This window comes from Canis lupus, chromosome 32 (genome assembly GCF_048164855.1).
Source record: "Canis lupus baileyi chromosome 32, mCanLup2.hap1, whole genome shotgun sequence".
Lineage (NCBI taxonomy): Eukaryota > Metazoa > Chordata > Mammalia > Carnivora > Canidae > Canis > Canis lupus.
In genome coordinates this window covers 6328420-6356173 of record NC_132869.1, presented here as the reverse complement: position 1 = coordinate 6356173, position 27754 = coordinate 6328420, and the positions used below count along the sequence as shown (strand labels likewise).

At 36.1% G+C, this 27754-nt stretch overlaps 1 protein-coding gene across 8 annotated transcripts in view; it reads left to right on the top strand.

Annotated features, from left to right (window-relative positions):
- DPH6 (diphthamine biosynthesis 6) overlaps positions 1-25531 on the top strand; it is a 195339-nt gene extending 169808 nt beyond the window's left edge. For all 8 annotated transcript variants that reach the window (XR_012022425.1, XR_012022424.1, XR_012022427.1 and 5 more), the window contains 3 exons: positions 14300-14428; positions 16149-16256; positions 24233-25531. The gene's annotated coding sequence lies outside the window, so the exon portion shown is untranslated. The remainder of the gene's footprint in view (positions 1-14299; positions 14429-16148; positions 16257-24232) is intronic.
- The last annotated feature ends 2223 nt before the right edge of the window (positions 25532-27754 follow it).

Genomic DNA, 27754 nt, shown 5'->3' with positions numbered 1-27754 from the left:
TTTAGTACCTATTGTGGTTCCTAAATGGGGTGTCTGTCCAATCGGATGGGAGCCCCAACTGTGGGGCAACAATCAGGTGGAAGCCAGTGCCCCCCTCCCAGGTGAAAGAATTCACCTGAGGCTGAAAAAAGAAGATGGAAGTTTATTGAATACACCTCAAGAGAGTGGGCAGGAAGGCAGAGGAGAGGTTGTCTGCAATGACGCAGCGAGTGGGGGCTGTTTTTAACGGGGGAAGGTTAGGAGGTATGCGATGTAGGGACTTCTCCCTTTTCTGTTAATTGTGCCTAGTTGTAAGTAGTCCATTTGTCAATTAGGGCCTATGGGGATTTGGAGGAGGGTCACCTGATGAGCCTGTCTGTATTCAGTCAGGTAATCACTGTGGCCCTTTTCATTCCATCACTCAAGCCTGCCTGCCTAAAAACAGCATCTACACCTATCCTGTGCCAAGCACTGTGCTAGATGCTAGGTGTACCACAGAGAACTTATTGTCTGCCCTCACAGGATTTAGAGTCTGGTGAGGATAGTACCTATAATTATACAAATAGATATGAGAAACAGAGAGACAGAGAGCGAGGAACGCACCTGACCTAGATTTTGGGGGGATTCGGGTGTCTGGGAGTTACCAGGTGAAGCTGGGAGAAAGGAGGAGACAAATGCTGCCTGTTAAAGGTAATACATAGCCTTGTGAGATCTACAAGCAAGAGAGAGAGTGTTATGCCACAGGGGGCCAGAAAACAGTGGCAGAAAATTATGAATATAAGTCAACCTACCAGCATGTAGTGAGTGTGTATTTTGTGTGGCATTACTATGTTATGTCACTGAGGTGCAAAGACAAATAGGGAATAGGTCCTGCCCTCAAAGAACTTACAATCTACTGGTAACAGTGTGTATTCAATTTGTATTAAAGGATTAAGATGAAGACTTTTTTGTTTCTTGTTTTTGGTTTTCAGAAAAAAAAAAATGAGCATTTTAAACTATATAAGGAATACTTTTATTCCATGAAAAGTGTTCCAGCTGCCTTGCTTGACTTACCTACATAAAAGGCAGCTGCTTGAAAACTGTCCTGGGTATGTTTCTGCCCAGATATGGCAGGCTCTGTATTTGCACAATCAGGAAATAAATCATTAGGGATACCTGGGTAGCACAGCAGTTGAGCACCTGCCTTCGGCCCAGGGTGTGATACTAGAGTCCTGGGGATCGAGTCCCACATCAGGCTCTTTGCAGGGAGCCTGCTTCTCCCTCTGCCTATGTCTCTGCCTCTCTCTCTGTCTTTCATGAATAAATAAATAAAATCTTAAAAAAAAAAAAAAAAAAAAAAGAAGTCATTAGCAGTTTTTCACAGTGTTTTCCTAACTTTATCCTAGTGAGTTTGCGTTTTGATAATTCTTGTTATGTGAAGATAAATAAACTAACCAGAGCAGGCTTTTAAGTCTAGAAGGGTTTAATAAACAAGGTACAGTCACAGTACCATGCCCTTATAACTAGGAGGGTCCAGAAAAGTTATTTGGTCAGGAGGCGGGCAGATAACTAAGGAGTAAAATGGGCCAGTATAAGGTGGCAAGTTTCAATGTTTATTGGGGCAAAGTAGAGAGTTAAATTGCAGAGTTCAGTCTAAGGTTATTCAAAACTACTCTGTTCATTGAATAAAAGGTAGACTCAAGACACCCAAATCAATTTACTTGTCCCTTACATAGATGAGGAAACTGAGGCCTGAGAAGTTGGAGACTTCTCAGCAAGTTACCATCAGGGATGGGACTGGAGCACATTACCACCTGACTTCCAGTTCAGAGACTCTAAACATGGCTTAAAGAACCTTCCCTGGAGATTTTAGTGAGGACTTTTTGGATAGTAAGATTATATTTGATTTTGGAAGGTCAATTTTAGAAGGCTTTTACAAAGTAGCTAGATTATAACTGCTCAGCAAGAACTAAAATATATAATGCTTCAAAAACTTGGAACATCTTAAATTGCAGTACAAAGTAGGGCACCCTGGGTGGCTCAGCGGTTTAGCTCTGCCTTTAGCCCAGGGTGTGATCCTGGAGACCGGGGATGGAGTCCCATGTCAGGCTCCCTCCATGGAGGTCTGCCTCTCTCTGTGTGTCTCTGCCTCTCTCTGTGTGTCTCTCATGAGTAAATAAATAAAATTTTTATTAAAAAAAAAAAAAAAAAAAAAGCAAATGGGTAGGGTAACTAGTGTAAGTTCCAAAAGACAAAATGTAAGTAAGACAGCTTCCTTTTGCGGAAACTTCAGACAGTGTTATAGGCCTTTGCACTTGCAGTTTAGTCTGCCTGGAACCTTCTTCTCCCAGAGATCCACATGACTTACTTTGTGCCGGGGAGCATGTCACCTGCTTAGGAAGGCCTGCCTTGGCTGCCCTATCTATGAATGCCACAAACCTACTCTGACACTAGTCTACGATATGTCCTTGTTATATATGTCTCATTAACACTTATCCTTACCCATGGTGGGATGTATTTTACTTCCACTTTGCTTATACCCTGTTTCCCAGCTAGAATGTGGGTCCTTGGTGCCACAGAGTAGGGTGAAGAGGGAGTGGTCACGATTCAAACACACCAAAGGTACTCAGTAAATACTTACTGAGTACTACATGAAACATGAGTATTTTCTTCACTTCTGAGATCACTGTGCTAATTTTAAAAGTAACTAGAAGTAAAATGTGATTTAAAAATTACGTATGTAATTTAGTATTTCCATATACTAGTAATTCCATATACAGAATTTTCAGAGACCAGTTAGCTTTGATAGATGATTCGATTTTATAATTGGCAAATAGGAATAGGTTTTTTTTATAGTTCCTGCTTCCAATAATAAGGATAAAATGTTTAAGCTATTAGATATCTGAGTTAAATACCTAAAGCTTACTGTTTATCACACCTTTAAGCATTCATATGAAAAAAATTCAATGTTGGAGAAGGGTACACAATAAAAAGTAAAGTACTATAGGTTTACACATGTTCAGTCTTAAATGATGCTGACCACGTTTGAAGTACTAGTGTCAGTTTCCACTTCTACCAGCAGTGTACAGTGTATTGTTTTCACTCCACATTCTTGCCAACACTTTGTAGTGTTGGGTCTTCCAATTTTGTACATTCTACTGGTATGTTGTGGTATCTCCGTGCAGGTTTAATTTCCATTTCTCTAATTATTTGTGAGATTGAGTACATTTTTATATATATACTGGCTATTTTGGTTATCTCTTTTATGAAATGCCTGTTTAAGTGTCTTATCTATTTTTGTACTGGACCAACTATCCTTTTTATTGATTTATAAGAGTCCTTTATATATTCTAAATATGACCCTTTGTTAAATATGTCTATTGCATATACCTTCTCCCATTCCATAGCTTGCCTTTTTGCTCTCTTAATGGTATCTTTTTTGGAACAGAATTTGTTCATTTAGTGTAGGGCAATTTCTCACTTTCTCCTTTATGGTTGATGTGTTCAATGTCATATTTAAGAGCACATTTTCAAGCCCAAAGCTATGAAGAAATGTTATCTTCTAGAAGCTTTATCATTTACCTTTCACATTTAAATTTTTAAAAAGATTTTATTTATTTGAGAGACAGACAGACAGACCAAGGAGTAAGGAGAGACAGAAGGAGAGAAAGAGAGAAGCAGACTTCCTGCTGAACATGAAGCCCGATGCGAGGCTCGGTCCTAGGACCAATCCTAGGACCCAGATATCATGACCACAGCAGAAGGCAGATGCTTAACCGACTGAGCCACCCACGCACCCCTACCCTTTACATTTAGATCTACAGTCTCCCCAATATTGATTTCTGTGTATAGAGTGAGGTGAGGTTCAGATTTTATCTTTTCCATAATCATATACAATTGAACCATCATCATTGACTGAAAGGAAAATTCTTTCTCCAGTAGTCTATACTGTTATCTTTTTTTCAAAATTAACTATTTATATAACTGTGCCCCAAATTGTTGCTGTGTTTTTTTGGTTGATTTGTCGATTTTTGCCCTAGTACTGCACCATCTGAATTATAAGCAGCTTTTAAGTATGTCTTGATTGCCTCCAGCTTTGTTTTTCAAAATTATCATGGCAATTCTTAGCCCTTAGTATTTCCATGAAAATTTTAGAATCAATGTGTCATTTTTCAACCAAAATAATTCTGGAATTTAGGTCAGAAATACATTAAATATATAAACTAGGTAGGAGAGAATGGAGATTTCTGCAATACTGAGACTTCTGATTTATGAATATGGTATATACCTTATATTAACATTTTCTTTAAAATGAGTGCATTATCTGGGGGGTTTCATCAATATATAAAGCATGTAGCATGACATTTATAAACCAAATATTAGAGTCAGTGGTGGTAAACTGGGAAGGATTAACTCTGACTGGCTGGCTAGTAATATAATTACAGATGATAGAACAATTCCATCAGTAGCTTCCTCTCAAGGCAGCTGGATCTGCCATATAAAGCCAGACTAGTCACAAGTATATTGATTTAACTCTGATGGAGAGATTCTCAAAGGAGGATTTCATGCCCAAGATGTAGGCTATGGGTGGCCTCACAAGAGCAGGAGTACTTGAATCCAGATAAGTGGCCTACATGAATAGGCCTTGGTGCATGGCCAGAGCACATAAAATCAGTATACTCAGAACCAGGACAGAAATGATTATCACTTGGACCAAGGAGTTATACTGCAAGTAGCAATGATCAGGAATCTAGAAGCTTATCCATATACATAACTGGTAACCAAGAATAACCAAAAATTTGAGAAAGCCAACATAGGCACAGAAGGCAGGCATAGTTTTCAACACAGAAATAATTCACCTGTTTGGGAAGATGAGTTATTATGAGAAGCAGAATAAAACTAATTATTACCATTATTAGCATCCAATAAATTAGAGAAGATACAGCTGACTTAACAAAAAGGGCTACTGTTGTAACAGTGAATCAGTTATAAAGTTAAACAAATCCAAACCTTGGTACTGGGATGAAGAGTATAAAGAACTGATCTAAACATCAGTTTAATAATAAGTCAATCGGAGAAGGACAAACATTGTATGTTCTCATTCATTTGGGGAATATAAATAATAGTGAAAGGGAATAGAAGGGAAGGGAGAAGAAATGTGTGGGAAATATCAGAAAGGGAGAAAGAACATAAAGACCCCTAACTCTGGGAAATGAACTAGGGGTGGTGGAAGGGGAGGAGGGCAGGGGTTGAGGGTGAATTGGTGATGGGCACTGAGGGGGGGGCACTTGACGGGATGAGCACTGGGTGTTATTCTGTATGTTGGTAAATTGAACACCAATAAAAAATAAATTTATTATAAAAAAATAAATATCAGTTTAAGGAGCTGGAAGCTGAAGCCAAGGAATTTTTACACAACCCAGTTCAAAATTGTAGAGATGGAAAAGTACAGAAACTTGTATGTGGTAATCTTTATTTTTCTTCTTGTGGTTTGCAGGTTCCTCAGCTCATGTGATTGTGTTTATATGCTCAGCCTTTGAGAAACAGGGCATAGGAAATGTTTGAAATCATAAAGGCACTTCCAAAAAGTATGGGGAATAACAGAAATAACAAAGTGAGAAGGCACAGTGAGAGGAGGCAGTGGTTTTGTATTTAACGAGCACATGCACTTATTTTTATGCTATTATCATCCTAGTTTTATTGGATTTGAGGAAAAGTAGGTGTCTATCTTTACTTCCCATTCTTCTATAGTTAGCAGTTTCTATTTTTAGGTCTTTTGGAAGATGACATGCCTTTATGCGGTACATTTGTCTCTACTGATTTAGCATCTTCAGATACTCCCTACTGACCCCTCCCCTCCCTAAAAGAATGAGGAATTTAGCTAAATTTTAGTTAATATTTACTACGTTCCAGGCACTCTGTTAACTCATTTGTCCTCACAATAACCCTATGAGTTAGGTGCTATTGTCTTCCCCAATTTACAGATGATGAAAATGAGGTATCTAATAGTTTAATTAGGCCAAATTTACACAAGTAGTCAGTTGCTGGGATAAACATAAGTACACTGGCTCTTATGCTTCTGCTTTTAACTTCTATGTTATATGGCCTCTCCATTGGTTAGTGATATACCTACCTTATAAGTCTGTTATTGAAGGATCATGTAAGAAAAATAAAGATATTCCCCAAGCTACTTAGCTATGAAATTTTAAGTGAGAAATTTAGGTGTAGAAATTTGTCATATGTTGTCAAATAAATTATTTCCAGTGGAATCCTAATGACAGTGTTTTCTCAGTGCTGAAGGAAAGCAAGTAGTGGATGGATTCTGGTGCTGCATTTATTTTTTAATTAGTGGCTGAAAATAATTTCTCAGTGTTGTTGAAGCAATTTAATGATGGAATAACTTAAGAGCATTAATCCTACCTCTAAATAAATTCACCTTGAGCAAGCAATACATAAAAATGAAATTATACCACTTAAGATAAACAATAGGCTTTTTTTTAGAAATTTATTTTTTATTGGTGTTCAATTTGCTAACATATAGAATAACACCCAGTGCTCATCCCATCAAGTGCCCCCCTCAGTGCCCGTCACCCAGTCACCCCCACCCCCGCCCACGTCCCCCTCCACCACCTCTAGTTCGTTTCTCAGAGTTAGGAGTCTCTCATGTTCTGTCTCCCTTTCTGATATTTCCCACTCATTTTTTTCCTTTCCCCTTTATTCTGTTTCACTATTTTTTATATTCCCCAAATGAATGAGACCATATAATGTTTGTCCTCTGGTTGACTTATTTCACTCAGCATAATACCCTCCAGTTCCATCCATGTCGAAGCAAATGGTGGGTATTTGTCATTTCTAATGGCTGAGGAATATTCCATTGTATACATAAACCACATCTTCTTTATCCATTCATCTTTCGATGGACACCGAGGCTCCTTCCACAGTTTGGCTATTGTGGACATTGCTGCTAGAAACATCGGGGTGCAGGTGTCCCGGTGTTTCATTGCATTGGTATCTTTGGGGTAAATCCCCAGCAGTGCAATTGCTGGGTCGTAGGGCAGGTCTATTTTTAACTCTTTGAGGAACCTCCACACAGTTCTCCAGAGTGGCTGCACCAGTTCACATTCCCACCAACAGTGCAGGAGGGTTCCCAACAATAGGCTTTTGTTAAAGTGTCTAAATGTGGCAGTAACTAAAGAGGTCAGCTGGCAACTGCACTGTTTTGGAAAACTACAGACTTTAGGAACAAAGTGATGCTGACACAGTCACCTCTGCTGTTCAGATTTAAAAGTTTGATGGCAACCTGTGTTCACTCCGTAAACAAAAATATACCAAGGGAAAAAAACAAACAAACAAAATGTTTTCCCTTTCCTTCCCCAAATGGCACCTTTTCTTGGCTGTTATCCCACAAATATGTTCATTGAAACAAAACCAAAAAAAAAAAAAAAAAAAGTTCAAAGCTAGACATAGCACCAAAGGCTCTAAAAGGAAGATGATTCAAAAATGTTCATAAGAAAATTACATGTCTAAAGCACATTATATCTCAATAACATTAATCCTTAGATAGAATGCTTTTTAAATACCATATTCAGAATTGGACCTTTTTAAAAATCCAAGTTAATTACTTTATGTCTGCACTATATAACATTTGAGAAAAGACAGTTTAAAATTTTTCTCAAACTCACCCATGAGCATTATCTTCATTATTTTTCCTTTATTCTTTCATGTGTTTAAATAACATATTTGAGTGAAAAATTTTAAAATTCAATGAAAACCCAGGTGTTTCCAAAAACATTGATAAATTCATTCAGAAAGCTACTTGGATTCCTGAAATCAAGTATTTGTAACCTGAGATTTACAGGATGTTCAGAAACATACAATATAGTTCAAAATACAAGAACAAGTTTAAAATTTAATAATTTCCTTCCAGTCAAGGATATGGCCTAGAATATAATATAAAAAACTGGGATATATGCAAGAAAAATTGGGGGCCCTAACTTTCAGTCAAACAATAGAAATAGGTGGTAGAGGAGAAATCATTTTATAAAATAGAAGAGAACTGTCCTTATTTTTAAAAAAGTCATGATCAATTCAGACTAAAACTCCCAACCAAAACTACTTATGTGATGCTACCCAGGTTATAGTCTCTCACTCCATGGAAAAAGAGAAATGAAGTTATATAGAAAGGATGGTGAGGTAAAATGTTTAAAAATACAGATGACATGACCAAAACTTATTAGAAGATGGTGACTGTGCAAAGTGAGAAGCAGAAAGAAATGTCTCTGTCTAGGGTCACCCATTCATGAATGAAATGATATTGGAAGGATCACTTTAGGGAAATCCATACAATTGTTTTTTTTTCTTTCTTACCTTTTTGTTAAAGTATTAACACACAGGAAAGAGTAAGAATCAAATATGCAGATAAGTGAATTTTCATAAAGTACTCATACCTGTGTCGTTGTTACACAGATTAGGAAATAAAACATTCCCAAGATTATAAACACCCTCCTCTCGGCTTCATGCCTTTTCCAGTCACTGCTCCTACCCCCTTCCTGATATTAACCATCATTCTCACAATTAATACCATAGGTACTTGGAATTGCATGTATTTGAACTCTACATAAATGAAAATATTGTGTTTATTCTTGTGTATTGTACCTGATTTCTTTCATTTCATTTTTCTAACTATTATGATTATAAAATTCATCCATGCAGTCATAAAGATAGCTTGGCTTCTTCTTTTCCTTTAACCTTTTTTCTGAAGAGTATTCCATTATATTGGTATACTATACTTTATCCATTTAAAGATGGACATTTGGAAATTTTATGGTTATTAAAAATAATTGTGCTATGAACACTTTTACACAGAGCTTTTCTTCAAGTGTATATGCCTTTTTTTTAGTAGAATTGCTGGGTTTTCTGAAGTGCTTAAAGCAATTTGCATTCCTACCAGCAGTTTATTAGAGTTCCATTTGCTTCATGGCCTCACCAACACTGACAATATTGTCAGTCTTTTTAATATTTGCCATCTTAGTGAGTTGGAATCGCCTTATATTCTTAATTGGTAGTTCACTCATAACTTGCTTTTTAGACATTTGGAAATCCTCTTTTGTAAAGTGTTTAGTCTCTTGTGCATTCTTTTTTTTTAAGATTTTATTTATTTATTGAGACAGAGAGAGAGAGAGAGGCAGAGACACAGGCACAGGGAGAAGCAGGCATCATACAGAGACCCCGATCACGCCCCGGGCTGCAGGCGGCGCTAAACCGCTGTGCCACCGGGGCTGCCCTCTTATGCATTCTTAATTTTTTTTTTTTTTAATTCATAGAGACAGAGAGAGAGAGGCAGAGACACAGGCAGAGGGAGAAGCAGGCTCCATGCAGGGAGCCAGACGTGGGACTCAATCCAGGGTCTCCCGGATCATGCCCTGGGCCGCAGGCGGCGCCAAACCACTGCGCCACCGGGGCTGCCCCCTCTTGTGCATTCTTTTACAGGATTATCTGTCATACTTTTTCAGTGATCAGTATTTTGTTTGTTTGTTTGTTTTACTATTTTAGATGTAAGCCCTTTGTTAGACACATGTGTTGCAGTATCATCTTCTATACTGTGGCCTCACTTTTCACTCATTTAAGGATGTCTTTATCTTTTTTTTTTTTTTTTGGTCTTTTAAGGTTAATGCTTTTTGTGTTTCATTTAAGAAAAATATTTTCTTATCTCAAGATCATGAAGACCATGTAATTTTCCCAAAGCTGTATTGTATCTTCCATATTCCAAATATGGACTATGAACATTTGTTAAATTACTGTGTAAATGTTGAACCGATTTATATGCCTACAAAAATGTGCATGAGTGTTCCAACTTTTTTGCATGCTTGCCAAAACTTGCACAAACTATTAATATCTTTTACTAATATGGTAAGTAAGGTATAGGTTTCTATTACTATTCAAATTTTTGAGATACCTTAGGACATACAAGAATGATAAAGCATATTTTTTTTTAAGTATCCATAACACATTTTTTGAGAGAGAGAGCTAACAAGCTGGGGGCGGGGGGACAGAGAGAGAGAGAGAGAGAGAGAGAGACTCTGAAGCAGGCTCCATGCCCAATAGGAACCCAATGGCAGGCTCCATCTCACCACCCTGAGATCATGACCTGAGCAAGAATTTGAGCAACCCAGGTGCCTCACACTTATTTTTCTAATATAAAGTAGTTGAGGGACACCTGGGTGGCTCTGGTTGAGCATCTGCCTTCAGCTCAGGGCGTGATCCCAGGGTCCTGGGATGGAGTCCTGCATGGGGCTCCCCACAGGGAACCTGCTTCTTCTGCCTGTGTCTCTGCCTCTCTCTGTGTGTCTCTCATGAATAAATAAACAAAACCTTTAAAAAATATATGTATATATTTAAATATTTAAAAAATATATATATAAAGTAGTTGAAATAGAATTTTCTGAACTCAAGAGACAAAGCACCTTAAGAGTTTTAGTTAATTGTCTCTTGTGTATAAAGTTAATGTGAGAACAGATTTTAACAAAGTTGCTGGCAAGGTAAATTTTCACAAGTAGCTGTCTCAAATCATTTGGGGGATAAGCGGCTTGTGTACATGTGCATGACTGAATAAAATTTTTTCTTATAAATCAATTTCTCTGATAAAAATTATGTTTCTGGGGGCACCTGGGTGGCTCAGCTTGGTTAAGTGGCTGACTCTTGATTTTACCTCAGGACATGATCTCAGGGTCCTGAGATCAAGCCTGGTGTGGGGCTCCACACTCAACAGGGAGTCTCCTTAAGGATTCTCTCTCTCAAAAATAAATAAATAAATCTCTTTTAAAAACTATTGTTTTTAGATAGAAATCCTTAAAAACTCTTGCCATTAAAGTGTTATGAACCTAGATAGTCCAATGGGATAATGAGAAGAATAATCTCCAAAGAATTAAAGAGCAATAAAGTGCATCGTGACACGACCAGAGTATCATTCTTTGGCATACTTACCCACTATAGACTTGCTCAGAGAAAAAGGAGATTGCCACAGTAACAGATGGCTTTCGTCTTCTGGAAAACTGTGTATAATATTGGACCTATCAGCCCATCTTTAATCTACTAGTGTGTTGGGGGAGCTGCACATCATCAAGATACCTAGTATTCTTAGCATGGTAGTACAAGAACATCAGTATCCCTAGACCATCCGGAGTAGAAGCAGCTGCATCCCAAGTGTTAATACGCAAGCAAACCAGGCAGGTGTTGTCAGCAAATGGTTGAGGAAACTTTTATCACCTGTTCATCTTCCTCAGGGAATAACTTTGGGGTGGGAACTCCAAATCCTAAAACATTTTGTATAGCATGAGTTGTAATTTAAGATCTCCAGCTGTCAGACATTATTGAAAACACAGATATGAGTGAGGAAAGTCTCAAATTCTCTGTGTTACTTCCAATCTAGGAGAAACTGGAGAAGGATTCTGACACAGGAGCTTCATATCCCTTGCTTTACAGTGGTATCCTCTGACTCCTAGGTGCAAGTGTCGTTGAGTATCATATTTTTTATTATTTTTTATTTTATTTTTTAAAGAGAGAGAGAGAGGCAGAGACATAGGCAGAGGGAGAAGCAGGCTCCATGCAGGGAGCCCGAGGTGGGACTCGATCCCAGGTCTCCAGGATCAGGCCCTAGGCCGAAGGCTGCACTAAACCACTGAGCCACCCGGGCTGCCCGTTGAGTATCATATTTAACAAAGGATCACCAAACAGAAAGAAATGGCAAGAGCTCATCTAGGCCAAATCTCTACTCTTGGGCAGAATCCTACTTGAACTTGGAAAAATAGTAGGCAGTCTTTGAAAGATATAAAGCATGAAAGTCAAAAATCTTTCCAGTAGTCAAATATTTCATAATTCTTGCAATAAGAAGCTTCTGTAAATGGGATTTTTAAAATTTTTGGCCAAATATTAAATTCTTGCTTAGAGTTTTCTCCTTTAACTTTTATTTTTGGTTTATTTTTAAGCATTAACTTGAATGTCAAAGTATAAAATTTTAGGATAGTTTAAATTCATTTTCTTAGTTCTTTAACAAAGACTATCACAAATGAATGTTGAATAAGAGAATGGGTATCCCTGGGTGGCACAGCAGTTTGATGCCTGCCTTTGGCCTGGGGCGCAATCCTGGAGACCCGGGATCGAATCCCACGTCGGGCTCCCGGTGCATGGAGTCTGCTTCTCCCTCTGCCTGTGTCTCTGCCTCTCTCTCTCTCTCTCTCTCTCTCTGTGACTATCATAAATAAAAAAATAAAAAAATAAAAAATTTTAAAAAATTAAAAAAAAGAATAAGAGAATATAATGGCCCCTCAAAGAAATGGGTCTGACCAGAAAGAATGGCTGTTTTCTAGCATAAGAAATAAATTGTTATTTTTACTTATTTTTTAATGTGTAAGAATGAACTAATATTGATTTAGAAACAGCTTAGTATCCTCAAACAGAACTCTTTGTAAGTTATTATCTCATTTTCTATTTTCTTTTATTCAGCATATAGTATATATTAAATCCTATTCCTCTTATCTGCTTTATTGATAATTATGGTATCTTCAGGTATCTTCTTGGCATTCTTTGTATCTAATTTTCAGTATCTCACCCTGAAGGAGAGATACTGTCCCTCAAGTTCCTTAACAACTGAGTTCCATAAAGTCAAATGCCATCCCAGGATTAAGTTCATCCCAAGAATATTACTTCCCTTTTCTGTTTTATTAGTAATGTCCAGTCTCATCAGATCTGGTTCTGGTTTCTTGCTTCTTTATCACATTAAATCCTTTTGGTTTATTGTTTCCATGATGATTTGTCTCATTATTGTCTATAGCTTTGGAGATGGTAAGGGATAACAATAAATGTAAACAATTGACAATCTTTAAGAAAATGGTATTTATCTTAATTTTCTAGTATTTATAATCTACCATCTAAGGTGGATTTAACTGCAAAGTGTTCAAATCTCAGATCTAGGGTAGAGAGCATTACAAGCAATTTCAGAGGTCAAAAATAAGCTCAACTTTTTTTTTTTCTCTCTACTTGTTTTAATTGAAATATGGTAATGATTTCTTTCCTTATTCTGGCTATTGTTTGCTAAGGTATGAGGTATTAAAATCATTGAGATTACTCATTGGAAGTATGCTAAAATAGGGGTGCATGGCTAAATGCATTAAGCATTCTACTTGATTTTGGCTCAGGTCATAATCTAGGGTGGTGAGATTGAGCCCCATCTACTTAAGATTCTCCCTCTCCCTCTATCCCTTCCCCCACTTACATGCTCTCTCTCTCTCTCTCTTGCTCTCTCTCTCAAATAAATAAATAAAATCTTTTTGTAAAAAGTATGCTAAAATAAAAAACCAGTATTTTTTCATAATGTAACATTTAAAAATGCTAATTCATTTATCTAATCTTATTAATATAAAGTTTATAAGGAAAAATTTGGCAAATTAGAGTCAATTGATTTTCTAAAATCTAAAGTTTAAAGTCACACTTTAATTTTTATAAAAAAGCCAAATCATGATAGCTTTAAAGATCAATAATACCAAACTCAATAAATTAAAGCTCTTAGACTGAAGCCAGCTGACTGCCATTTTGATACCACCCACAAGCTGAGAATGACTTTTACAAAAGACCCTTTGTAGGGCACCTGGGTGGCTCAGTCAGTTAAGTGTCCAGCTCTTGGTTTTGGCTCAGTTCATGATCTCATGGGTCACGAGATAGAACCCTGCATCGGACTCTGCAATGGGCATGGAACCTGCTTGTGATTCTCTCTCCCTCTCCCTCTGCTCCGCAATGCACTTGTGCATATGTGCACGCCCACTCTCTCTATCTATATATATATATCTGTATCTCAAATAAATAATCTTTTTAAAAAAACAACCTTTTGCAACCATTTTGATATCAAGAAGAGTTACTTAACCCTTGTTAAGTAAATGTCCTAAAAGAAAAAAAAAAGAATTCCATTCTTCTCATTTGTAGACATATATTTTTTAATGTTCCAGTTATTATTATTGTATTTTGAATGTTGTTAATAAAGCAATTTGTTGCCTACATTTTGTTAGATTTTCTATAATTTTTTATGTTTTCTATAAATGTCTTAATTTTTGCCTCTTGTCCCGCAAAGCTTAAAATACTTACTCTCTAGTCCTTACAGAAAAAATTTGCCAACCCCTACATTATATCATCACCAAATGCTACAATCACACTAATCCATTATTAGAAATATATACAATATATTTAGAATATATTTTGTATGAAGTCAACTCAAAATATCACTAGTAATTTTCTTAGCAAGAATATTTAATTATAATTTTCCTAAACTCATGAATATATCTTTTCTCTGCAGCTACTATTAAATCTAGGGGAATAGAATTGAAAGATAATCATTTTGACCCATCTATCTGAAAAGCATGAAAAATTTCTCAGGTGTTAACTCAGCTTATGTGACTACATTCAAGCTCTGCCTGCCTGCAAGGTAGGTGGTAACTATTACTGTCATGTGAATAGAAAGTTGCTTGAAAGCCTGATACCAGGCACTTTCCTGGTGATTTCATTTAAATTCTCACTCTAGGTTCATGCAGTGCTATATAGAAAACTCTGGCTCTGAACCCTGCTTTTTATTATGTTCTCTCCCATTGGTAGAGTAGTTGTGTTGTTTTTCAACTATGTGAAAAGTGTCTTTAATATTTACGTGCCTTTCATATTTCCTAACATGGATTGTAATCGCACGATTCTTTTATATCCCTATCTTACACAGCTACTCCTACTATTCTTTAACAACCATTGTCAATAATCTGCACAACACAGACATGTATTCATGGTAAGACTTGAGAAGTAAAGGGATTCTGGAGTATAAGCAGAGGAAAATTAATACACAAGAGTGATATTAGCAGTGAGGTTCAAGAAGAAATCTTTATGGAGCTAGTACACCCTCCCTCTTTCTCTCTCATCTCATCTCTATACCTTCAATCTATGTTCATTTTCAAATAGTCTAATTTATCCTATTCTCCTTATCCTTAAAATAAATGGTTCAGATGTAACTACTTAAGACTAACCAAGGAATTTACTAATATTTAATTATCGTTTCCAATTATTTTGAAATGCTTAATATTTAAAAAAAGGAAAAAAATGAAAGAATTTTGATTGTATAATATAAAATGCTTAAAATAGTTTGACAGAAAAGTTGATGTTATAGAAAGTTATCTAGAAATTGATATTCATTTAATTTTTATGCAGAACATTCTACTAGGAAGATACATTTTTTGAAAGAAAGATTTTTAACAGGTTTAGAAATCTAACTCTTTAAGAATTAGATAATATAGTTTTACAAAACAACCCAAGGCCCATCACAAGTTAATAAGCAGAAAATTATTTACCACTGAGAAGGTGTTTTAATACTTAGTAGGCATGAGATAAAGGAATGATCAGAGTATTGTAGCATTAGCAAGGGAAATTGGTACTTTCTTCAGGAACATCTGCTTTGCTCTCGGCCCATTTTAGGTGGCACAGTGAGCAATATTCAGCCATGAGCAGGCTACCATTTGCCCTCAGAACCAGTGGACAGTGACCCAGGAAATGAGAAGCTCTATAACCATTAGGCAGATGAGATAAGAAGTGCTCATCCAGTGCTTTTTGATTAGGGGCTCAAGTACCTGACACCTGTCAACCATTCCATTCTGTAGGCAACACTAAGATTACAACTTCTCACACAGACCTCAGCAGCTCTGAAACCCAGGATTATTTCTAGTTACTTCCCCAACTGACCGGCTAGGTCCACCTTTTACTTTATATTATTTCCAGTCTGTTTTCCTGTTTGTCCTGTTTTCCATCTTTTCCTTCCAAGTTCTAATGAATTTCAAGGAATTTTTTTAAATCTTTGGCACTTTTACAGATTACACTCTATATTGTAGAAACCTCCCCAATTAAAAAAAAGAAAGAAAGAAACCTCCCCAATTACATGACTCCCTTCATACTAGGAAGGAATTGTCAAAAAGGTAGGAGAAGACCAAGTTCAAGTAGTACCATAGAATTCTAGGGAAGGTACCCTCAGAGAGAGAGGGTTCAGTAGTGTTCATTGCTGCAGATGAAGACTAAGAAAAGAAAGAACATAGGCTTTGACTTATGAAGGCTTCAGCATTGTTTTTTCATCCTTTCCCCATTTCTGACAAATTTTCCTGATTCTTCTCTATCTTTAGCATTAGGGCTCTTTCCACTCCCCATTGAGAGAATCGCCACTATCCCACTATCTTAAGACAAGCCTGAAGAAGTAGGATCATGGAGCTCCAAGGAAGACTTCCTCAAGAGTGAGTGTTTGGCATTATCAACGTTCATTGCTATAGGGCTTAGGAATTAATGAGAGGGCTGTAAAGAATGGGAGGGAGGTAAAACTGAGGAGATATTTTGGGGATAGGGAATATTTATCATCTGTTGTAGGAGAAAAAAAGAACCCACAAGAGAAATATTGCAGATACAAAAGAGGGGAAAAGTTGGGGAATGGGATAGTACACTTATGCTGAAGCAGGATTGGAAAAGCAGAGTCTGAATGAATTTACTAAAACATTAGTGGAGCATTGGAGTTAAGACAGATGGCTCTCATTTTAGTAAACTAGGAAGCGTTATCAGATTACATTTGTTTAATTGCTCATATAATTCAACTGAGTTGACATAGAAATTTATATACTGGTTCAAGAGAGCTGACTGAACATTTTGACAGCTTTGTCTTTCCTCCCTACAAGAATTCTACTGAACTGACAGAAGAAATGTAAAAAAATAATAAATCCATAGCAACTACAAAAAGCAGGGAAGGGTGCTATCAGAAGTGCAGATTTCTGGGAAATATTAAATAAGTAGGATAAGACTGATGGCATATCCCAACAAAGTTGAACCTACATCTCCATAGAAATGGAAAAGATCTTCCAAAACAAAAGGAGCCAATAAATAAACCCAAGAGTAAAGGCTATAAGGAACTGAGAGGAATAGGCTATGTCTGGTTGGCCAGTTAATCTCCAGCACCCTGCTTTCAAAGTATCTGACTCCACTCGTACAGGACAAAGCCACAAACTTGGAATTATAAATATGATATGGGAGAGTCCCAAAGGAGATTTTAATGAAATAGGGTCTCCTCTGATTCATGGGCCCTCCCCAAAATAAGAAAATGTGTCCACCCAAAAGGCATGCTATATACACAAGCCAACCCAGCAGTTGGTCAGCACCATGTAATCATCTTTGCTGTCAGAGCCAGGAGAACATCGTCACTTAAAATACACTCCAGGTAACAATATTCCATAATCAAGATCTTTACATGTAAATACGAAGAGATAACCAAGAACCAAAATTCAAGAATAATCGACACAAACACAAAAGAGGCAATGAACTCCACAAATGTGGTCTACTTTTCTGAGTATGTGTAGAAACTATGGTGCCAGAAGGAATACTTTTCTCAATAGATCACCTTGCCCATCAGAGGGACACAAAGATTAGTGATGGTCTCTCTCTCATCCTAATGAAATCCTATATGTTCAGAGTATTTCTCATTGGGCACCTACTAGCATTGGATCATATGGTCAGGCTGTTATGATTAGTAGACATGCTTAAGGTTTTCTTATTTTTGTGGCAATTGACTAAATATGTGAAGTAAGTTGATGGGTTGGCTCTTTTTTAATAACAAAATTTTTTATTTTTTTAAAAGATTTTATTTTTTCACAAGAGACACACAGAGAGAGAGAGAGAGAGAGAGGCAGAGACACAGGCAGAGAGAGAAGCAGGCTTCCCATGGGGAGCCCAGTGTGGGCTTGATCCTGGAATCCCAGGATCATGCCCTGATCCAAAGGCAGATGCTCAACCACTGAGCCACCCAGGTGTCCCAATAACAAAGTTTTTAACTCAACTATAATATTTATCGTATTAGTGATCCCAGGTATGGAGAGTGACATCTTTAAAAGGGGGAACCTGATTTATAGGCATAAACAAAAAAAGCAATTTTATATTATCTCATCTACAAAAAGTTAATCAAAAGATATACTACATGGATTTTTTGGTAATTAACTGAAAATAAATGTAAATTTATTTTACAGCACAATTTTAAATGTTTAAAAATGATTCCTGGATCAGTTTCTGCAGTGGAAAACTTCCAATGGTTCTTATTTGTTGCAGTCTTAGTTTAGGATATGAAACAAAGATGTTTGTTAATTTTTGCTTATTGATTTCTAGCTTAATTAAGTAGTGATCAAAGAATGTATTCTAGATGATTTAGTCTCTTGCAATTTGTTGAGACTTATTTTATGGCCCACATAATCCATTTTGGTTATGGTTCATTTGCATTTATAAAGAATGTGACTTCTATTATTGTTGGGTGCAGTGTTGTATATATGCCAAATTAAGAGAGGTTTATTAAAAATATTCTTTAGATCTTCTACATCTTTGATTTTTTTCCTTTCCTTTCTTCACCAATAATTGAGGGAGGTGGTTGTATGGATTTGCCTTCTTACGTTTGGTCAATTTTTGCTTTAGATATTTGAAAATATGTGAAAGCAAATTTATAATTGTTTTATCTCTCTGATAGATTACCTTTTATCATATAACCATTTTTAAAGTAGAAAGGTGCACCAGTTTTTCAGGTTAGAGTTACATTGGTATATGTTTTTCCATCCTTTTATTCCCAATCTTTAACCTTATATTTAAAGAATATCAATTATAAATAGCATCTGATTGTATTTTTTTATCTAGTTTGAAAATATTTGCTTACAACTAGAGTAACCTCTTTTAATGTAATTAGTCATGTATCTGTGTTTATAATTATCTGTTTTCTGCTCTTTTCATTAGTTTCATGTTCCTCTTTTTCGTTCTATACATTATTTAAGGTTAAACAGACTTCTTTCCTTATTTTACACCCCCACCCTTATTGGTTTATTAATTACACATTCTTTTATGATGCTGAGTACATATCCTAAAGAATACACTCTCTAGCCTTAACTTATTGCAACCTAATATAATTCCATACATTTAAGACTTCTTGACCTACCTAGGACCTTAGAATATTTTACATTCATGTGTCACCATCCTCTGTGTTACTGTTATCAAACATTGTATTGCTGCATTTATTTTATTCCCCAGAATCCATCATAATTACTGTTTTGTACATTCAGTATTCATTTATATTGACCCAGTTTTACTATTTCTGTTGAACATCTATACCTCCATTTGGAATCATTTAACATTTGCCAGCAGATCTAACCTTTATATGCATTTTAGTGAGGATATGTTGGTGATAATTTCACTTGCTATTTTATCTGTCTGCTAATGTCTTTATTTTACCTTCACTTTGGGAGAGTATATTTGGTGGGTATAAAATCTAGGATGACAGTTGTCTTTCAGCAACCTGAAAACGTCACTCCATTACCTGTCTTTTATTATTTGCATTTACAAGTTGACTACCATTCTTATTTCTGTACCTTTGAAAGTAAGGTATATTTTTTCTGTTTGGTTATTCTCAAAATTTATTTTTTCTTTTTTCTATAGTTTTTAGCATTTTACATGATATGTCTTCCTTTGCCTTGATGTATTTTATTTTGGAAATTCTTTGTCCTTATTTTATTCAGTTGTTTCCTGTCCTATTATTTTCTCCCTCCCCCCAGTCTGGGACACAAATTAAATATACTTTTTGTACCATTATCATATGGTAGCTACAAACTTTAGTATTTCCATACATTTTTTTACCCAAGTTTCAACCCAAATACTTTCTGGTATTTCTTCCAGATCACTTATCCTCTCTTCAGCTTCCAATATTCTATCTAACCCACCAATCTTGTTCTTACTTCCAGTTATTATATTTTATTAGTCTTCAAATTTCTATATGATTTTTTAAACAAATTCTACCAGTCTAGAATCTATAAATTCTTCATGTCATTTGTTTTTTCAAACCTATTCATCGTAGCTCTTTTTTTTTTCCAATCTGATAATTCCAATAAATGGTTCATCTATTGATCTGATGTTTTTTTTTCCTGTCTTGTTTTGTGTTGTATGTGTTTGTGTGTGTGTTATTAATGCCAAATATTATGTTTGCTAAACTGTAGTAAATTTGGATAATGTCACCTTTCCCTGTGAATTTCATTGGACATTAGAGTGTTGGCAGATTACTTTATTCTAGTGCTAGGAGTCAACCGCAGATTTGGTGATTGCTCAATCTATCTCCCTTTGTCTCTGCTTTGCTATTGTGGATACCTAGGTTTTTAATTGAGATCCTGGGTTGTTTTCTTTTTTTAAGATTTTATTTATTTATTTTATCTGAGAGAGTGAGAGCACACATGCCTGTGTGCAGGGGCGGGATAGAGGGGAAAGGAGAGGGGTGAGCCGACTCCATGCTGAGGTGGGGTGGGTCCAACTTTAGGACCCTGAGATTATGACCTGAGCCAAAATCAAGAGTTGGATACCTAACTGACTAAGCCACCTAGGCACCTGGAGATCCTGGGGTTTTTAATTAGGGGGATCCTTCTAAGATTACCCTTTAGAAGTTTCCAAATTCTATTTTTTTTTTTCTCCATGGAACTGTGTGACTGTGGAAAACCTTGCTTAGTCCTTCAGTGGCTCTTTTTTTTTTTTTTTTATAAATTTTTATTTATTTATGATAGTCACACACAGATAGAGAGAGAGAGGCAGAGACACAGGCAGAGGGAGAATCAGGCTCCATGCACCGGGAGCCCGACGTGGGATTCGATCCCGGGTCTCCAGGATCGCGCCCTGGGCCAAAGGCAGGCACCAAACCACTGCGCCACCCAGGGATCCCCCTTCAGTGGCTCTTTATTCTTCAGTTCATTTATCTTTTGGAAATGCATGATTTATTGTTTGCCTTAAATTTTATAAAATAATTACATGTATCATAAAGTATATACTTTTAGATTATAGCAACTTCCCTTATTCAGCATTTAAAAAGAAAAGCTTCTTCACATAGTCTGTTTTCCCTGGAACCCAAGTAAAGTTTGTTTGTTTGTTTTTCTTCTTTTTCATTTTCTTAACTAGGTCTCAGAGTTTGTATCATTAAGGTAGTTATTCATGTTTGGAATAGACATAAGATTATAGAATTTAGCACTGGAAGGAACCTACGACATCATCTTCTGTTGGCTAACCTCCCACACAGTGCAGAAATGCTTCCTGCAGCATCCTTGGCATATGCTCATCCGGTCTCAGTTTGGATATCTTCAGCAAAGGAGCTCATCATTTCCTGAAACAATCCATTCTGTTGGACAACTCTATTTTAAAAATCCTTATGTTGAGCTAAAATATGCCTCTTTGTAACTTATACTCATTTACTCATTGTTTCAAGTTTTCCTTCTGGAGTAAGTCAAAACAAGAGAACATTTTAGATAGTACTTAAAGCAGATCTAAATGCCATTCCTGTCTTTTTTATTTTTAATTAAAATTTTTTGCTTTCTTGTCCCAAACATTGAACATAAATTGCTAAGCTTAGATAATAATCAGAAGTCCATCTACTTGGTAATGATTAAAAATATCTTCACATTATACAAATCCCTCTGGCATTTTGAAGATAAAAATCCTTTTTTTAATTACCTTGAATCATATTTTTTAATAAAAAAAAGGAGTAAGAAAACCATCATCTATTTTCAAAGATGACACTACATTACCACTTGTGGGAATATAGAGAAAACCAGTCTTCAGTTATAGAGATGTGGTTGAAATCTGGTAGTGTGCATTTTTTGTTTTCTTTTTATATGGGTAGATTGCCTTTAAAACCTGTTGTTTTTGAATTAATAATAATGGCAATAATCTTACAGTACCTAATACTTATTGTGCATTAGCAATGTATAATTCATTTATCTTGTCTCTACTTTAAACTGAGTTCTCTGCTCAATATAAACTGTAACCCCCCATAGCATAATTTACAATCCAAACAGGGCATTTTAAGTCAAAGGAGATGCTGTCAGTAATACACAGACACAACAGGTGTAAACTGGAAGTGTCCAGGCAGAGCAGGATTTATAGTCACTCTTCTTAAAGCTAAATTCCAGGTTACTCTTTCTTGGTCAGAAATTTGTATTTGTATATGTGCCTCATTGTTGCAAATAGCTCTGAAAGGCATTTTTTTAAAGGTTAGTATGTTCTCTCCTGCTCATAATTTAAGATCCCACTTAAATCCCACTCTCTCCTTCACTTTCATAACTGCACAATGTAGTTTTTTAGGCAAAATTTGGTACTTTTTTCATAACTTGTCAAAAAATGAAAAAAAAAAAAATCCACTGTCCTTGTCCAGCCCTTCTTCAGCTAAAATGAGGAAAGCCGTAGGGCTTGGAAGGCTAGACTACTATCCTCAGGCAGTCCCTTATCAGCCCTTATCCCAAGATCTGAGAAGAGGTGGAGAAGAGGTGGAGTTTGAAGAGTCTGAGCTGTTGTGTTTATAATTCCCATATTTCCAGGCCTAATTAAAAGACAGAGCATAGGAAATGCTCTGCTTCCAAGTTATTTTGCAAAAAATAATGCCCTTTTTATAAAACTAATCCTATGATTCCTAAAGAATACCTATCCTCATTCTAAGCCCATCTTCATTCTCAACCCTGACTGAACAATCAAGTGGGGCCGATGCCTGAGTTTCACTTGGATTTAATTGATCTGAGATGGAGCCTGAGTTTGAGGACCTACATATATATAGGGTTTCTAGGCTACATGGGGTAAAGGGGTGAATAGTATTTTTCCTGGCCTAATATCTGTGATTGCAAGTTCTGGCATATGTAAAGTACATGTAAGAGGATCACATAGACTACAGATCTTCATACCCCCAGATCAAGGAATCACTTTGAAACTTCTGGTTAATTCTAAAGGAAACTTTCAGAATTCTGACAGTATATCGAGGGTGGAGGTGATTCTTAATTTCCCCTCCCCAAGAAAAATATATGCTTTTAACCTCAGCCTGACAGAAATCACTTTGATTAAGATCTTCTGATCATAAAATAAAGAACTTGATAAGTTTCTGCAGTATTGCATACTCTAGAAATTGGATCAAAGCAGAGATTAGGCAAGCTTTGGGAAAAGTCAGGTCTATCTTCCTTTTATTTGTAGAAGAGGAAAACAAGGGATAGAAGTACTTGTTTCCCTTGTTCTTGCCTTTTTACTCTTTCAAAGGGGTTTAAGGTAGTTACCGTTTATTCTGTCTCTAAGGAGGCAAGTTTCACACAACTAATTTTCATTAGGAGTAATATTAGATAATCATCATGCAAAAGTGCCTCCTCTTTTTATGCTGTCTTTTCTAATTTATGCATTGCTAGAGTGAGACTCTGTGTCTGACTCTAGAATGCGTTGAGGGAAATATTTTCCTAGCTTAGAATCCAGTACTCCTTTTTCTTTATGGCTTTACATCAACATGTCCTCTGCTCTATTTTTAAAAATCTATATACAATTTTCTTTCCTGAGTAAATTAAATCTAAAAAGTCAGCTGTCAAATCATGATTTTGACCATTGACTAGATATTTGTGATTCTGCCTACTATAATGAAGTGAATCTCACGTGAGCCAAGCAACTCAGCTCTCCTACCAAACACTGATCCATAACCCTGCCAGAGGCCATACTGCAGTCAAACTTCAGTTTGGAGAGTTAATAGTTTCCTCACGCTCCTCCCTCTGTCAAGTATATTTAGCTGAGCTTGTGCATATGACTTCAGTTCATAAAAAGCTTACAAGTGCAGCTGGAATGCTTAGCATTTGATTGTTACATAAATAAGTATTTGAGAACATATGTAAACTTGACAGTGTTAGTACCAGATGTTCCAGTAACACAATAATGTAACTTCGAATGTCCGTTCTCACTTTTGGCTTGTTTATTTTGGCAGTATCTCTTTATCTGCTAAGTTTCAGATAAGCACATATTAACTCTGTCCATAGTGTGGATCCTCTTATTGTTGCATTCAAGTTGCATTTATTATATTTAGTGTATAGAAGTACAAATATCAAAGACATTAATACACAAAGTCATTTTTTTATGTCTTCATAAAATACAAATATTCAACTCCTAAATGTTTGTGGTATATAAAAAATAAAGAAATCTCTAGGCGTCTGTATATATTCTCATCTTTATGGGAGTTGCCCTTCCAATTATGGATTGTCCAAGTATTTTCTTTCTCTCTCTGATGACCAGGCACTTAAATTAAGACTTTAAACTAAGCGTTTGTCAGGCTTCCCCTACCCCCTCACAATAGCGGACCATATCTTGTATGATAGAAGCTATTAGCATTCTAAAGCACAATTTTTTTTTGTTTCTTTGTGGCTTTATTTTGCAGTTACTTCAAACTTACAGAAACTGACGGGAATAAGAATAATCATGGAATATTCCTGTATCTTCTACCCAGATTTACCTGTTGTTGACATTTTGCCCTATTTCCTTTATCAGATGAGTATGCTCACTTGCTCTTTCTCCCTCTATTTGCATAGGTGTATGTGTGTGCATACAAAACATATTTATTATGTATTTATATATGTGTGTAGGTGTGTGCACACGTGTTGTTTTGAGCCTTTAAAAGTTAGTCGCATGACCTTTTACACCCTTCAGTGTATATTTTTTTCTAAGAATAAGAATACTGTCTTGCAAACAAGTAAATTTTAAATTGATATGTTTTTCTGATCTTCCATCTGCATTCTGCCTTGCATGGGCTTTGACTGATAAAAGACTTTGTCTCAGTTAGGGGCAGTCCTATGTGAGGTGTGAATTTCCATCGGTGATCCTCTGAAAATGGTTCTCAGAGATATGAATCCAGGACCTCCTATACTGGTTGCCTCTGATCATGAGGGAAGGAGTGGAGCAGCATTCAGATAAGAATTAGTGTAGTAAGGAATAGTAGGAAAAGGGGAATAAAAGGCAAGTGGGTAAATGATTACTAATTTTTAGAGTGGTCCTAGGAATTATGCTTTCGGTTGGCATAATGGATGCATGACTCTCTTTCTGGAAGGAAGAGAGTCAACTGAGTTCACTGTTTGAATTGCTTCCCTTGGTGGGAAGTGTGTTTTATTTATATGCAATATTATAAAAAAATATTTTAGAAACACACTGTATTATAAACTTTAAGCTCACCTCTAAAAATACAAGAAAATGAAAAAATGTGCATGAAGTTAAGTAAGAGGAGATCTAATTAGCATTCTTACAGAATGAGCTGTAGATTTACTTGAGACTTACTAGGGGAAAAATACCAGAGCACCAGACTAGCACATCAATCATCTGAAATTGCCTGACAGTCTTGAAGAGGATATCCTGGCTGCAGAAAGCACATAGCTGTCTTAAGGCTAGAGGCCCAGGTCAGGACATAGTAAGAACAAAAGATGAGCACTTTTGAGAGGAACCAGCTGGCTTAAGGTGATCCAAAGTGCACAGATGTTAAGGGCTCACTGTTCCAATAATACCATTACCTAACACAAGAATAACAGAATAACCATTAAAAAAATTATGAAACTTGATTTACCAGGTTGACCCTTGAGATCTGACAAATGTGTTTCTTTTCCATCATGCTAATTTTCTATTTTTATCTTAATGTTATTTTTATATGTGTATTCTTGAAAAATAAAATATACTGAATCTTTCTTAGAAATATGTATAGAATCCTGTTCATGTGAGATCTTTAGTGGTTTTTTAAATGCATCTAAGCACAATATCCAAGAATCTATAATTTTCTCCGTGTCTGCATCAAAATTCCTCAAACTCTAACACTGGTGGTTCTGTGGCAAATAGAGAGATGTTAGATCTCAAGCCAATTATACAGCTTCTGGTGTGGCGTTTGAATGTAAAAAGGAGTAATCTAAAACTTAAGAGCCAATGTGTTTTGAATCATGGGAATAATCAGGAACTGGAAACAATGGTGGTTTGGAAAATGTTAATTTTGTCGTTGCTGAGTGTGTTATAGTCTAAAGTCATGAAAAATGGTTCTACATTCTTAAGACTGTGGTCATTCCTTTTCTATTCAATTATATTGAATACTTTGTGAGTATAAGGAATGTCACTGATCATTATTACATACCCTAGAGAAGCATCACTGCATACCCATTAAAAATATTTAAAATGAAGCACCAACCACATATACTAGAATCAACAGCATACAGCTTGACTCAGAGGTAGCCAAGTTTATTTATTTAACAAGTATTATTAAGTACTCAGTAAAAGCCTTGAGCATATCTCTGTAGCATTACTGACTGCAAAGGTTGGCCATGGAAAAATTCCTTGTTGCATGCACCATACCGTACAAACCTCCCTATTTACTCTTATATGAAGATGTGGAAACAGGAAGATTAAAAGTGTTCCTCTGTAACTAGTTGTTTCTATTTTCAATTCTAGGACATAGTAACTGTATAAATAAGCAGAATTTCAAATTTTATTATCAAACTCTAAGTACGTCATCATTTGCTATTTGTATTCAGAGAATGTGAGAGTGACACCATCTAATTGAGCTGCAGCTTGCTTCTTTTTTTTATACCATCAGAATAGCTTCATGATGATGAACTTTGACGAATGGCTTAAACTTACTCACTTTTTTCTTTTCAAGTTAGTGTCACTTCAAAAATAAAAATAAAAATAGGCACTCTTATTGGAACTTTAGGAGTAATACTGGGTATAAACAGGCTTAGAATATACTTAACTATAGTAATCCTTCCTGACACACATAGAGATGAATTGATAACTGGATTTGGCATTTCAAATATTTTCTACCCAAAGCAAGGGCTTTAAGGTGTTTTCTTGGTATTAGAGAGTTTAGAAATGAAAAAGGTACCATTTATTATTTTCTCTTTCTGTCAGCCTAGGACTTCTCTTTGCAATCATGTTTGTAATACTGGGCCTATCAGTTCTTAAATGTTTTACCTGTTGAAGAATGTTCCATCAGAGGATGTGCTAAAATCTTCGATTATATGTACCCAAGGTTTTGACTGAATGTCTGATACAGTCAGATAAGGTAATTTATTGGAAGAGGACCTTGGACTTGGAATCAGAAGTAATGAGTTCTAGTCTGGAATCTACAAGATAATTCATATGTGATCTTGAACAAATCACTTAGTGTCTCTTAATTCTCTATTTCCTCATGTGAGATGTGAGACATTTCAGCCAGCCTGTAATATTCCTCCAGTGCAAAACACATTCCATCAGTTAAGCATCAAATAAATAAGTCAATTAATCATGTTAACCACAACAACTGATCAGCCAAAATATTTAAGGTATTTATAGTAAGACTATGAACAGTCTGAAAACTGAATTGTCAGGGCACCTGGATGGCTAGTTAATTAAGCCTCCAACTCTTGATGTCTGTTCAGGTCATGATTTAGGGTCCTGAGTTCGGGTCCCATGTTGGGCTTTGCACTCAGGGAGGAATCAGCTTCTCTCCCTTTCCCTATGCCCCTCCCCTCGTTCTCATATGCCTTCTCTCTCTCTCTCTCTCTCTCTAAAAATAAATAAAATGAAAAAAAATGTTTCTAAATAAATAAAATGTTTTGTTTAAAAAACAAGAAAAGAAAACTACATTATTTTCTGGGTATTAGTACTACTTTGCCAAGTAATGGTAATTAAAAAGATCTTTCTCTCAAATATAGTAGTAGTATACGATTTTGCTACAATATTATCTTCTGGATTATAACCATGGCTTACCTATTGCTAGGGCCATAGGTTATAAATGAAAAAAAAAAATTAACTTTCACAATCCTACTTTCTCATGCGACTCAAGGAAGAAAATAACTGTCCTCCTTTTAAAAAAAAAAGACAGCTATATCCCCATTCCTCCAAGAAGGAGAATATCCAAATGAAAAATAAGTAGTCATTTACCTGTTTTTAA